The sequence below is a fragment of the Xenia sp. Carnegie-2017 genome, unplaced genomic scaffold, assembly GCF_021976095.1.
Source record: "Xenia sp. Carnegie-2017 unplaced genomic scaffold, XeniaSp_v1 HiC_scaffold_20, whole genome shotgun sequence".
NCBI classification, from domain to species: domain Eukaryota; kingdom Metazoa; phylum Cnidaria; class Anthozoa; order Malacalcyonacea; family Xeniidae; genus Xenia; species Xenia sp. Carnegie-2017.
The window spans coordinates 7,827,984-7,841,252 of NW_025813483.1; the positions used below are offsets into that span (position 1 = coordinate 7,827,984).

Genomic DNA, 13,269 nt, shown 5'->3' on the forward strand with positions numbered 1-13,269 from the left:
GCTTGGTAGTTGGCTCTCTTAATGTGCAAAAGCAGGCTATCTGCATTCGGGGGAAGGCATTCATCCGAACACTTGCCAGATACAAAGAGAGTGTACCTAGGACCGAAAGAAATACAAAGCAAATGCAAAAAAGACAATAGTAGCAAAAATATATTTTATATTTACCTTGAAGCATTAACACGCGCTGAACTCTTATCGCCATAAAGAAGACATACAAATTTATTTAAAGAAAGCACTACTTCCTTAGGAAGATCAGATGTCGAACGAAGTAATTTAAATGTTTCGATAAACTCAGGGTTATCATGAAGTACCTTCCAAGGTTTCCCTTTTCCCGTAAAGGCACTCGTAGAATCGCAGCCTATGCCGAAAAAAGAAATTATACCAATTGTAGATTGTTTGTAGCGCATGAGGCTTTTTACTTTTCATTTTATGGTGATAAAGCCTTGTTTTTTTTCAATTATGCAAAGAAAAAATTACAAGGTTTTATGGATGTTTGCTGGACATATAAATTGTACTCACCTGTGAATGCATGAAATGACGGTAAGCATTGGCACAAATCCTCGCCGAGTCCATCTGATATTGATGTGATATTTATGGCTCGAAATTTTTTACCAGTTCCCGTCAATAAATAAAGATCTTTAACAATTTTCTTCTGCATGGCAGTACAAATTACAAAAACATCAGTATCGGGGGTTTTGACGATAAGATGATCATAGGTTTGCGCTGCATGCTTTACATGAAGTAGCAAGCGAGTATCTGCTTCTTCATGGTTACTCTCGAGCTCAGGAATATTTTCTGGAATAACTGGATCACTTGCTGATTTTCCTGGAGTCAGCCGAATGCACTTAGTATTGCTGGTTACATACAAGCAGGACAGACCAGAGAGCTGTGGTTATAAATAGGTACTCCAATAATCAGACACAAATGCCATAAGAGACTCTTTGTTCTTACCAGAGCTCATGAACTTTTTCCACTGCTTTGGTAATATTTGGTCTTTGCTAAAGATATGGACAGTCTGTGAACCTTTAGAGAAAAATAGTGAAACTATTTAAGGACTAAGATTGAAAGATTGTTCTTATTTAAATCAATTATACCTTGGACGCTGGCTCGACGTGATCTCTCCGTGTTTTTAATGCTTATCTCAGGATACGTATCACCCACAAAATCCAATCTTGAAACTTTCCACTGCTTTGTAAGCTGGACCAAGAAACTAAAAGTGGAATCAGCAAACTCACCAAATGTCTTCCACTTGCCCTTTAGAACATGAAAAACTGCCATTGCATCTACAAGTAACGCACTTCCATCTAGGTTTTCGACATTTGCATGCATTGGTTGTTTTGCAAAAGGCTCCAATATTTCAAACATCTTTGACTTTGCAGTCTTCACCATACCTCCTGAGACAGTAGCAAGTGATAGCGGATAATCACTAAGGCTGTAAGACAGCAATTCTTTCAGGTTTATTTCACGGGTTTTCGACAAAACAAGCAGTTTTGCAAATAGCAAATTTATTCAAATTTATGCAAACATCAATTTATGCTTTGTAATGGCGGGCAAGTGAACTATAAAATGACTTTAAAATGAAGAAAAATCTCTTGGCTTATGTAAAAATCTAAAAATATGGCAAACTATTGTCGTTTTTACGGATGTTGATGATACGAAAATAGAATTTAATAAACAATTCACGGTGACATGGTAACCGGATTAAATTGTAGCGTATGCTTTGGACTTTTCTCAAGAAAATCGACCCTTATCTTCTGTGTAGTACAGTACGATGTTGATGAATGATATGCGTCTCGGCAAGGACTGCTTTATTTTATGTACCAATTATGTATAATGGACTTGGGCAAACGAAACTATGAACTCTTCTCAAATTGATTCAGATTGTGTTTTATGTGCAAGGATTTAAATAATTGAATGGCCTTGCTTCTACAGAATTTAAAACTGAGAGATTAAGGGTAACAAAGCAAAAGGTCGTTTCGTTTCTCTTTATAACAGCTGAGTAAAATGCTTGAAAGAAATGTGTCTGTACAGACATAAGTCACACATATTTGTAAAAGATGACAGTGATGGACTTTTTCTTTATTAGAAAACATTTCTTTGAGTCATCATAGTTAGTAGCCATGTAATCTAGCAACTGTCTTTTCTCTGCTTGTGACATTTTATATTCACAGCTGTAGACAAAACCCTTTTTTGTTCTTAATTCTGCCTTCCAACAACTGAGTTATAAAATCTATTGGGTATATTTATTAATGAGCCTTAGCTATTAAACTTTTATTTATGCCTTTGTGATTTATTAGCCTATCTTTGTCTAAAGCTTGGGAGTTTTATTCATTTTTTTCTACTTTTTAAATCATCAAACAGTTGCTAGATCTTTATTGGCAGGCAAGATTGTATGTACATTGAAAATAAGCATTTTTACATAGAAAATACTTGATGAAATATCAATAAAACCCACTAATTGACTGTCATGTATATTTTCTTCTTGTGTAATAAACCATGTGCAATGGATAATGTATATATGTCAAGCAACATGGACCTTCACCATGCATGCTGATGAAATGTTTTAAAGTATTTAAGAAACTAAAATCATTGTATCTCATGCAGCTGATACACAAAAGAGTAGTCATGAATAAAAACTGTTGTAAAGCTCATGTATCTATATGTATTATCATTGGTATACTTAGAACAACATTTATACTGTAGTACCTCTTTGTTTTAACATAATCTAGCTTTATTTTCCATAGAGCAAAGAGTTTATATGATGCATATGATATTCAATCAAGCAAAATGCATAGGGAAAAACCCGTAATTTGAATATTTGATACATCCAAGGCTATAGGATTCATTGCTCGAATAACATTCTTTCTTTTTTCTGTCATTGAACGAATTGTACGTATCTGTAAGACAATGTAGCGAGTTATGTGCACTAATCTTAAAGAAGTGGCTCTATCTCAATGGAGAGTCTCGCTTATGAGTTGCAAAGAGCTACCGGACGCAAGAAAGATAATATAAAATGCAATTGCTCTTGTGTAAAAAAGGATATGTTATGTGGATAAATTGTTGGCTGTTTTTCGTCAGCAAAACTTGGGATGTTTTACAGCACTGACGAATTAGTACATTGTCCATAAAGCTCTTATTCTAAAAGCATTTGCCATGGAAGATACATGTGTGATTAAAAATTCAACGTAAAACCTTATTAATCAACATCTCGCCCATAATTGTCGTTGAGAAGATAAGCCGCCATATTTAACTGTGTTTTGAAAAGTTAACTATGCTCCATAGCATAGTTAACTTTAATTACCTTTTAACTGCATTTAGCGCTAACTGCTTTTTTATACAACCGACTTAACCGCGTGGTTAAATTTAACTACTTTTTAACTGCAAAAAGTGTAGTTAAAAAGTAGTTAAGAGCTTTATACAACTGGCCCCTGGTAGATTGTAGCTTGTCAAACTACTTCGATAGGCTATGCCTCTATACTCCTTGAACCGGGGAGTATCGTTACATGTTTGTAAATGTAGATCGTCCAGGTTGGTATAGTCCTGAGAAGTACTGTTTTTGTTGTTGTTGACTGACGTTTCGGCAACCTTAGCTGTAGTCATCTTCAGAGTCAAATGTGGAGTAAACGTCAGGTTAGCCGTATTTGTTATCTGGTTCCTACGTCATTGTATTGTTTGTACAGGAAATGTGTGGGTGTCAACTGTGTATTGTCATTGTGAATTAATGTGAAGTGTAATGTTTTTAGTTGATCGTTTGTTTGTATTGTGAATAAGTCGTTGTAAGAGGCCGGAAATTGCTGTAATCTGTTCAGGGGGGTTTTTCCAAGTTGGTATACCAACTTTCTAATTTAAGCCGTGGTCTATAGTCAGTACTGTAAGTAATGCATTTTGCCGAGTCCCAGTCAATGTTGTGCTCTGTGATTCGGAGATGTTCGGCAATGTGATTACTTTTGTCTTGTTTCTTTGTAGTTCGTTTGTGCTCAGTAAGTCTTACGTTTAACTTCCTGCCAGTTTCCCCGATATAAGAGGCGTGGCAGTCGGAGCAGTTATTTTGTAAACTGCACCTCGTCGTTCGTTGGGTTGTTCTTTGTCCTTTATGTTCGATAGTACTTGTCGTAATGTTGTGATTTGTTTATGTGCGACAAGTATGTTGTATGGTCGTAAGGTACGCGAGATACGTTTCAGACGTACCTTTGATGTAAGGTATCGTTGCTGTTGTCACTGAGTTGTTCATTTCGTTGGATTCGTTGGGTTTGTAAGTGTTACGTTTGATGAAGTCGAGTTATAGTTTGTAAGTGCCAGATTAAGTGGAATACTGGTGAACAGTGATTTCACATCAAAAGACACTAGTGTATAGTTGTCCGGTATTTGTATAGTGCTCAGTTTTGTAATGAAAGTTTCAGTGGATTGTGGCTTGTGTTTTGATTTGCTTGTAAGTGGTTGCAGTATGTCAGTCCAGTACTTGGAGAGTTCGTAAGTAGGTGAACTCAAAATGATACAATTGGTCGCATGGGTATTTGTGGTTTGTGAAGTTTTGGTAGTCCGTATAGTCTGGGTGGTCGTGGTACTGACCATCTAAGTCGACAGTAAAGACGTTCAGATATAATGTTAGATTTTCTCATAGAGAAAATCTTGCTGTTAAGTTTGCGTACTAGTGATGGTGTTGGGTATCGTTTGAGTTGTTCGTACGTTTGTCTGTCGTTAACAAGGGTGCCAATTTTGTCGAAGAAATTATTCTTGTCCATGACCACAGTCACGCGTCCTTTGTCTGCTGGTAAAATGACGATGTTGCTGTCGTGTTTTAGTCGTTTGAGTGCTTGTTGCTCGTCCTTTGTCAAGTTGTTGTCATGTATAGAGGACGATTGTAAAGCGGAGGCTATCCTGCTTCTGATCTCGTCTTTGGTTGTCTCTGACAAGTCTCTTTGATACGCTAGGACAGCCTCGACACTTGATACCATCGTCTCAGTCGGGAATCGTCTAGGTGTTATGGAATGTTTTAGTCCGTAAGATAGTAGTCGTGTTTCAGTTTCGTCTAATGAGCGTGAAGAAATATTCCTCACCCAGTTATTGTCATGTTTATGTCTTGTACGTGTTTTGTGCGTTTTAAGCGTTCAAGTTTTTGTTGTTGTTTGATGTAGTGTTGTGTCTCTGTCTTGTTTGCTCGTTTCTCTGCAATAGTTTGTATCGTAGAAAGTAAAGTATCACATACTGTCGTTGGTATGAGTTCCTTCAGTTTGTTCAGTCTTTGTTCTTGTTGCTTGATGTAATAGTTGATTCGTCTGTGACAGTCGTTAATCCGTGCTCGTATCTGTCGTCTGCTAGTGGATTTGATAATCTAAATAGCCTCTTGTGTGTTTAACAGGGACTTAATTCTAAGTCCTGCTGGAACGAGATCGTCCTCCTGGACGATCTACATTTACAAACATGTAAGGATTTACAATGTCGTACAAAGATAGAGAGAAATTTACAGAACAAAGAACTGACATCGACTTTCGATGAAGTGATGAAGGATCGTGTGGACGACAGACTTACAACGACTTACCTCGAGATCTGAGTGTAATGTGTAGATTTGAAGGTTCATAGAGAACTGTAGAAAAAACTGCGTAAGGAAGTCCAAACCGTATTCGACAGATTAAGCAACGACCCAACGAGATTGGTGGATTCGTCGGAAACAACAGAGAGAAGGGAACGATCCTTACTTTTGCGAAGTTGAAGTTGAAATTGGATTAAAGTTGAACAAAGATGACTTGTTCGTATGCCATAGAAGAAGTCATGGACAATATACAATCATGGGACACCTCCCATCGTTTATCCTTATAACTGCAGGACATTCGTCTAAACATCCAAGGGACTCACACAACTTTGGCTCGTGTTTCACGCGCTTTCCTGAACTTTCGCTTTATTCCTGCGTTGTTGGATCAGGTTATGTCAACAAGAAAGTCATTAAGTAATTGTTTGACTCGTACCTGATAATATCAAATTCATATCAGCAAGAAGTATTGATCGAATTTCATGCTTTAATTTTACTTTATATTGGACGATAACAGCATATATAAGGCAATCTTATTTTTGAATTTATGTGAAAATACTTGTGAAAATACATAAATGTGAATACTTATCAGAAATAGCAATGTGTATAGAGACATTTTAAAACGTATAAATAGTAGTTTCTCTCAGCATTATCTGAATATATTTGAACAGGTAGTCATGTAGGGTAAAATTAGTTCACTTCCGATACCAATGCCAATAAAAAAGGTCCACTAATGTTAAACCAATCAGCGCTTTTGTTGACATTTTTGTGTTATTAGCCAATCAGAATGCGTTAATTGACTAGAACATAAACAAACCAAGCACTTTTTTCAACGAAGTTGTTGCCATTCGTTATTGATTTTCTGAAAAAAAAACGTTTGCACATGATAAAGTGACTATTTTTCTTCAACTTTGCCGTAAGGATTTTTTTTATTTGTCCTAGATCGCAAAATGTTTAAGCTCAACATACGTTATCATTTTGCGTGTTAATTATTACCCCTTGTCACGTATAGAACATTTATTACATTGTAACTGATAGGAACTTGTCGTATTCCACAAATATATATAACCATTTTGGCAAAATTCAACTTATTCGAGCAAATATAATTTCGACTTTCTTGTAATTTGCAAATAATTTAGAGACAAAGAAGCGTTTTGTATGAGCGTAGGAAGTGGCTAACGAATTTTGTCAATTTATTCATATTTTCGGAGATCGTCATTGTTGTAAAAGTTTTATTAAATATTTATTATATCTTCTATATACTAACCTAAGGAGGTTTTACACAACACTGCCAGGGTTCAATGCAAAGGCTCCTTAAATAATGGGCATACTTATTTACATTTACGTATATTTAAATTTCGTAATGAATTCTGTTCATTCACCCTAACAACAAAAAAAAATACCTAAACATATATGTAGCTGAATTTAATATAACTGTCCTTAACTAACTCAAGGTAATAGAATGACTTTAATAAATGTTAGTTGATTCGTTCTGTTTTATTATATTTTAATCATAAGTTAATCGATCTGGTGCTCTTCTTCTTTCCGAGCGTCGTAATTGCGACGACTGCTGTTCAACACTCTCATCATATGAATTTGTTCCTCTCACTTCTTCCGTTGGCGTAGATATCTCTATCTTTGCGTCTTCTGTGGGACGTATTGTAGTGTCTTGATCCTCTATTGGAGGGGCAGAAGTTGTTATACCGTCTTGAAATCCTAAGTCTCCTTGAGGTGCTAAGTATTTTGTTGATACGGTATCCTCTCTTCCATCAGCGTGTCCAATGTGAGCATATTGAGGGTTTGCTTGTATTAGATGTACTTTGTCCACTAATGGTTCAAACTTTGAATTTCGCGCTTGACGTTTTAATAGAACCTTTCCTGGTGTAGCTAACCATGAAGGGACAGACACCCCGCTCGTTGACTTACGTTGAAAAGAAAATAATCGTTCATGAGGAGTAGCGTTTGTAGCCGTACATAACAAGGACCTAATCGAATGGAGTGCATCCAGCATCACCTCTTGCCAGTGGTTAATGGGTAGATTTTTCGATCGTAAAGCGAGGCAAACTGTTTTCCACAACGTTCCATTGAATTTTTCTACTTGGCCATTTCCTGCAGGATTATAACTTGTTGTTCTACTACTTGAAATACCCTTCTGTAAGAGAAAACTCTTTAGTTCAGCACTCATAAATCCTGACCCTCGATCAGAATGAATGTACGTAGGCATACCAAAACCGAGAATAATTCTGATAGACAAGCAACAATAGTCCGAGCGCTAACATCTTCACATGGGAACGCAAATGGGAATCTAGAATACTCATCTATGATAGTCAATATATATCGTTTCTTGTCCGTACTAGGCAGCGGACCTTTAAAATCTAGGTTCAGTCTTTCAAACGGCTGTGTTGCTTTTATCAGATGTGACTGTGCAGGTCGATAGTATTGGGGTTTACATTCTCGGCAGTCTCTACATGATTCGGTCATGCGCTTAATTTCTTCTATCGAAAATGGTAAATTTCGGCTTTTTACAAAGTGACTCATGCGAGATACTCCAGGATGACACAGTGCTTTATGAAGTTCGAAAAGTTTATCCAGTGTAAGCGACATAACCTTCACTCTCGATAAGGTATCCGCTGGTATATTTTCTTCTCCTGTTCTATATACTATGTCAAAATCATACATAGAAAGTTCCAATCTCCACCGCATTATTTTATCGTTCTTAATCTTACCATGACGTTTCAAATTGAACATATAAGCTACTGACCTCTGATCCGTTACTAGTTTGAAATGTTTACCTGTTAGATAATGTTTCCACCTACGAACGGCCTCCACGATAGCAGCTGCTTCCTTTTCTACTGACGAGTGTTTTAGTTCTGAAGCATTTAGTGCTCTTGAGAAGAATGCTACTGGTCGTCCTTGTTGATTTAATGTCGCTGAAAGTGCAAATTCTGATGCATCGGTCTCTATTTGGAAAGGATAAGATTCATCAATTGATCCTACTACAGCATTCTCAATATCATTTTTCAGTGAATCAAACGCTTGCAACGCATCATTTGATAATGGAAAAGCTAAATTGTGAGACAAAGGTCTGATTTTAGTTGAAAAATCTTTAATCCATTGGGAGTAATATGAAAACAAACCGATGACACGCCTTTGAGCTTTTGCATCACGTGGGGCTGGCAGCTCCCGCAAAGGTTTTAGTCTCTCCGGATCTGGCTTAATCTCTCCTTGGGATACAACACTTCCCAGTATACTAATCGAAGTTACTGAAAAAACGCACTTGCTTTCATTAAATGTTAGGTTACGTTTCCTCGCTGCTTTCATAAAAAGTTCCAAATTTTTATCATGATGCTCCTGATTGTAACCGCATATAGTAATATTGTCTAAATACGCGAAAGTATCTTCTAAAGCGTCTTCGGATATGAAAGTATCCATTGATCGTTGAAAGGCCGCCGCTCCATTAGTTACACCAAATGGGATTTTACGGAACTGATAAAGTCGATGGTTAGCTTCAAAAGCCGTGTACTTTCTCTCTTTATTTTTGATAGGTACTTGATGGTATGCACTTTTAAGATCTACAGTGCTAAAGACACTATATTGGGCAACTGCGTTTACTGTATCATCTATTCTTGGCATCGGATAAGCGTCCAACTGAGTAAATTTATTAATTGTTTCAGAGTAATCGATTACTAGTCTTTTCTTTTGTCTTTCGTTCTTGGTTACAACGACTTGGGCTCTCCAGGGAGAGTCACTTTCTTCAATAATCCCTTCTTCAAGCAATTTCGACACTTCTGTTGCGATGAACGCTCTGTCTTCGGCACTGTATCTTCGTGATTTTGCAGCTACTGGTCTACAATCTTCAGACAAAAATTGAAACAACGGCGGTGGCCCTATATTTATAGTTGATAAACCACATATCGTTAAAGAGGGCGATTTTCCCCCATACTCAATAATTATGCTTTCATGTTTTTCCTGCCAATTTTGTCCTAATATCACGTTCGTACATAAATTTGTTAAGACAAACAGTTTTACTTTCGCATACTCTCGCTCTTTAAGTATAATATCTGCAAGACAATAGCCTTGAATTTTAGAAGAAAACGAGGATGCAGCCATTGTTACTTTCTCTTGAGTTGTATAAACGTTCAATCCCAGATTACTTGCAACTTTAGGATGTATAAAATTATGTGTACTTCCCGAATCAATTAGAGCTTCGCAAGATTTTCCATTAATCAAGACATCAATACAGGCTTTCTTTAGTGACTTTGCTACTGTATGTTTAGTTGATGCTAATGCTATATACGAAGCATGAGGAGCGACCGATTTACATACTCTTTGGAAATGTCCTTTCTTTTTACATTTATAACAATAGGCGTCTTTAGCCGGGCATGCGGAACGATGGTGTGGTCGATTACCGCAGAAGAAACATTTCGCTGATCTAGAAGAGGCGGCAACGTACCTTTCTATGCCGTTGTTCTCTTGATGTCCGTCAGATTGATCAGTTTTATCTTGGTTTTCGAATGCCCGTTGATTAATAAACGAATTCTCCCCGTCCTTGTTTGATAGAGCAGCAGCTGTTATTGGAATTCCGTCTGCATAAGTTTCAGCAGTTCTCTGTGCTGTATCTAAGGCTCGGGCTTGATCAAAAGCTGTCTGAAGGTCTAATGTTTTATTCTCAAGAAGACGTTGGCCGATGTTAGTTGAAAGAAGACCTGCTATAAACGCGTCCCCTACAGCTTCGTCTCGATATTGATTTGATGTCACGCTACGAAAATTACAATCTTTGCTTAGCGATTTTAATTCTTGCAAATACTCATCCAGGCTCTCACCAGATTGTTGTTTACGAGTAGCTAACTTATGTCGCGAAAATATCTCATTAGGAACCTTAACATAGAGATTTTTTTAACAATTCTATAGCTTCCTCGTAGGTTGTCGCTTCACAGAAAAGTTGATAAACGTCGGCAGAAACATAATTGACTAGAACCTTTAATTTGTTCACTTCTTCGTTAGGTATAGCAGCTACAAAATTTTCGAAAGTAGCAAACCAGTGCAACCACGATCTAGCAGCGTCTTGAGCGTTAGGATTGGTGTCAAAACGTTGTGGTCTTAAAACTTTCTCCATCACAGCATAAGATGCGGAAGACACTTGATAGGATAGACTAGTGAGAGCACCGAGATTCTGAGTGTTGTGTAAATTGTTGTAAAAGTTTTATTAAATATTTATTATATCTTCTATATACTAACCTAAGGAGGTTTTACACAACACTGCCGGGGTTCAATGCAAAGGCTCCTTAAATAATGGGCATACTTATTTACATTTTTACGTATATTTAAATTTCGTAATGAATTCTGTTCGTCATTCGGTGAAGTTTTGACAAAATTTAAAGGCTGTCCATCTTCACTGGACATTGTTTGTTGTTAAGAATAAGACTTAAAAGATAGAAGAATAACTTGAGGAGGAGAAGACTTCTCAAACTGATAAAAGCATTTTGAGATTTCATATCGACAACTACACTTTCAAATAAGAAGTTCTCTTATGGGTGGTTTGTTTTGTGTCTGATATGCCTTTTGGGCTACTGGGCTATTATGTGTATGAATGTTATGACGTGTCAAATATATCAAGGTTTCTTTGAAACTCAAAGCCCTGATTATTGATACCAAATTGTTTCAAAATCCTAAAGAGTTGAATTTTGAATAATGTGAGCATACCATTATATCCATTAAAACCATTGTATTATGTAAACCAGCAAAACCATTGTACAATTTTGTGTTTTGAATGTATCTGAACATGGCCTACTCAAATTACACGGCCTGATATCTTGCCATAGCAAGGCCAAAAATGCAAGGCCATTGAATTTTGAAGATCAAGTGTAGCTTACATGACGTTTCTGGCGGTGCTCTTCGAAATTTTGATCTTCTTCCTTCAAAATTGTTCATTGGCCTTACTTTATGGTATAATCTTGTAGCTAAAAGTCTAGCGATCATTTCAAGAGTTTATTGGCTGAAATTGGTTCATTTTTCGCCAAGAAATCATAGTTTATAAATTGGTGCGATCGGCGGTTGTTTTGTTTATCACGCGCTCGTCTTCGTTCGAAAATTTTAGCTCTTAAATCTATCGTGGATTATCTATATTTGGTATCTACGTGTTCCTGGTACTCTCTACATTTCTACAAGATTTTTGGAGTCGAATTGTATACATTTTTTCTTTTATTTACGAAAATCGTCAAACCCAGAATTATAGCGATGGTGCTTCCTATTTTCAACGGCGTTCTTCCTACTCCAACTACGCATTAATTGGAAATCTTGGTATTGGTTCTTCTCCATCCTGGGACATCAATACAAACAATAAATCGATCAAACTTAAAATAGAATGGTATGTTGAAAAGAACAATAACAGTTCTCATGAATTCCCTAAATCTCTACTTAACATACTATCAGCCTACAACCTTGTACAACCTACCTGGTCCTCCTCCTTTGCTGAAGAGAAACTGTCTTTCAAGTTTGAATGGAAACTACTCTCTGATGCTACTAACCAACCTGAACAAGTTAAAACTCCATCTACTAACTTACCTTTCCATACTCCTGTCTCTGGCTATACATCAACATCTAAATCGTATGTATATTCACCACCTGTGAGATGAATTCTTCTTGTTAGTTGAGTCAGGAACATGTATTGTGTTTAGGTTTGTCCTTGGATTTAGTTTGTGTAGATGGAGTATTTTTCCTTTTATGAGCAAAAGTACCTGGATGGTAAGGAGTGTATGGAGGAGTGAGAGGATTTAGAAAAGCAGCAGCATGATTGTGGAAGAGTTTGGTAGGAGTTGTAAGATTGGGTGGTGAATATACATACGATTTAGATGTTGATGTATAGCCAGAGACAGGAGTATGGAAAGGTAAGTTAGTAGATGGAGTTTTAACTTGTTCAGGTTGGTTAGTAGCATCAGAGAGTAGTTTCCATTCAAACTTGAAAGACAGTTTCTCTTCAGCAAAGGAGGAGGACCAGGTAGGTTGTACAAGGTTGTAGGCTGATAGTATGTTAAGTAGAGATTTAGGGAATTCATGAGAACTGTTATTGTTCTTTTCAACATACCATTCTATTTTAAGTTTGATCGATTTATTTTTTATATTGATGTCCCAGGATGGAGAAGAACCAATACCAAGATTTCCAATTAATGCGTAGTTGGAGTAGGAAGAACGCCGTTGAAAATAGGAAGCACCATCGCTATAATTCTGGGTTTGACGATTTTCGTAAATAAAAGAAAAAATGTATGCAATTCGACTCCAAAAATCTTGTAGAAATGTAGAGGAGAGTACCAGGAACACGTAGATACCAAATATAGATAATCCACGATAGATTTAAGAGCTAAAATTTTCGAACGAAGACGAGCGCGTGATAAACAAAACAACCGCCGATCGCACCAATTTATAAACTATGATTTCTCGGCGAAAAATGAACCAATTTATGCCAATAAACTCTTGAAATGATCGCTAGACTTTTAGCTACAAGATTATACCATAAAGTAAGGCCAATGAACAATTTTGAAGGAAGAAGATCAAAATTTCGAAGAGCACCGCCGGAAACGTCATGTAAGCTACACTTGATCTTCAAAATTCAATGGCCTTGCATTTTTGGCCTTGCTATGGCAAGATATCAGGCCGTGTAATTTGAGTAGGCCATGATCTGAACGTATTTGAAGCTGCGACATCAGCAACATCTTTTTAAGCTAATTAGAATGACTTTCCGGCTT

The 13,269-nt window shown here is 36.9% G+C and overlaps 1 protein-coding gene and 1 long non-coding RNA gene across 5 annotated transcripts in view; one reads left to right on the plus strand and one right to left on the minus strand.

Annotated features, from left to right (window-relative positions):
- LOC124441186 overlaps positions 1-13,269 on the plus strand; it is a 63,217-nt gene that overhangs the window by 40,238 nt on the left and 9,710 nt on the right. The window lies entirely within an intron of this gene.
- On the minus strand, positions 68-598 carry LOC124441187. The gene is made up of 3 exons (XR_006946899.1): positions 520-598; positions 166-358; positions 68-96 (listed from the first exon to the last, which is right to left on the minus strand). It is a non-coding gene; the product is annotated as an uncharacterized LOC124441187 (long non-coding RNA).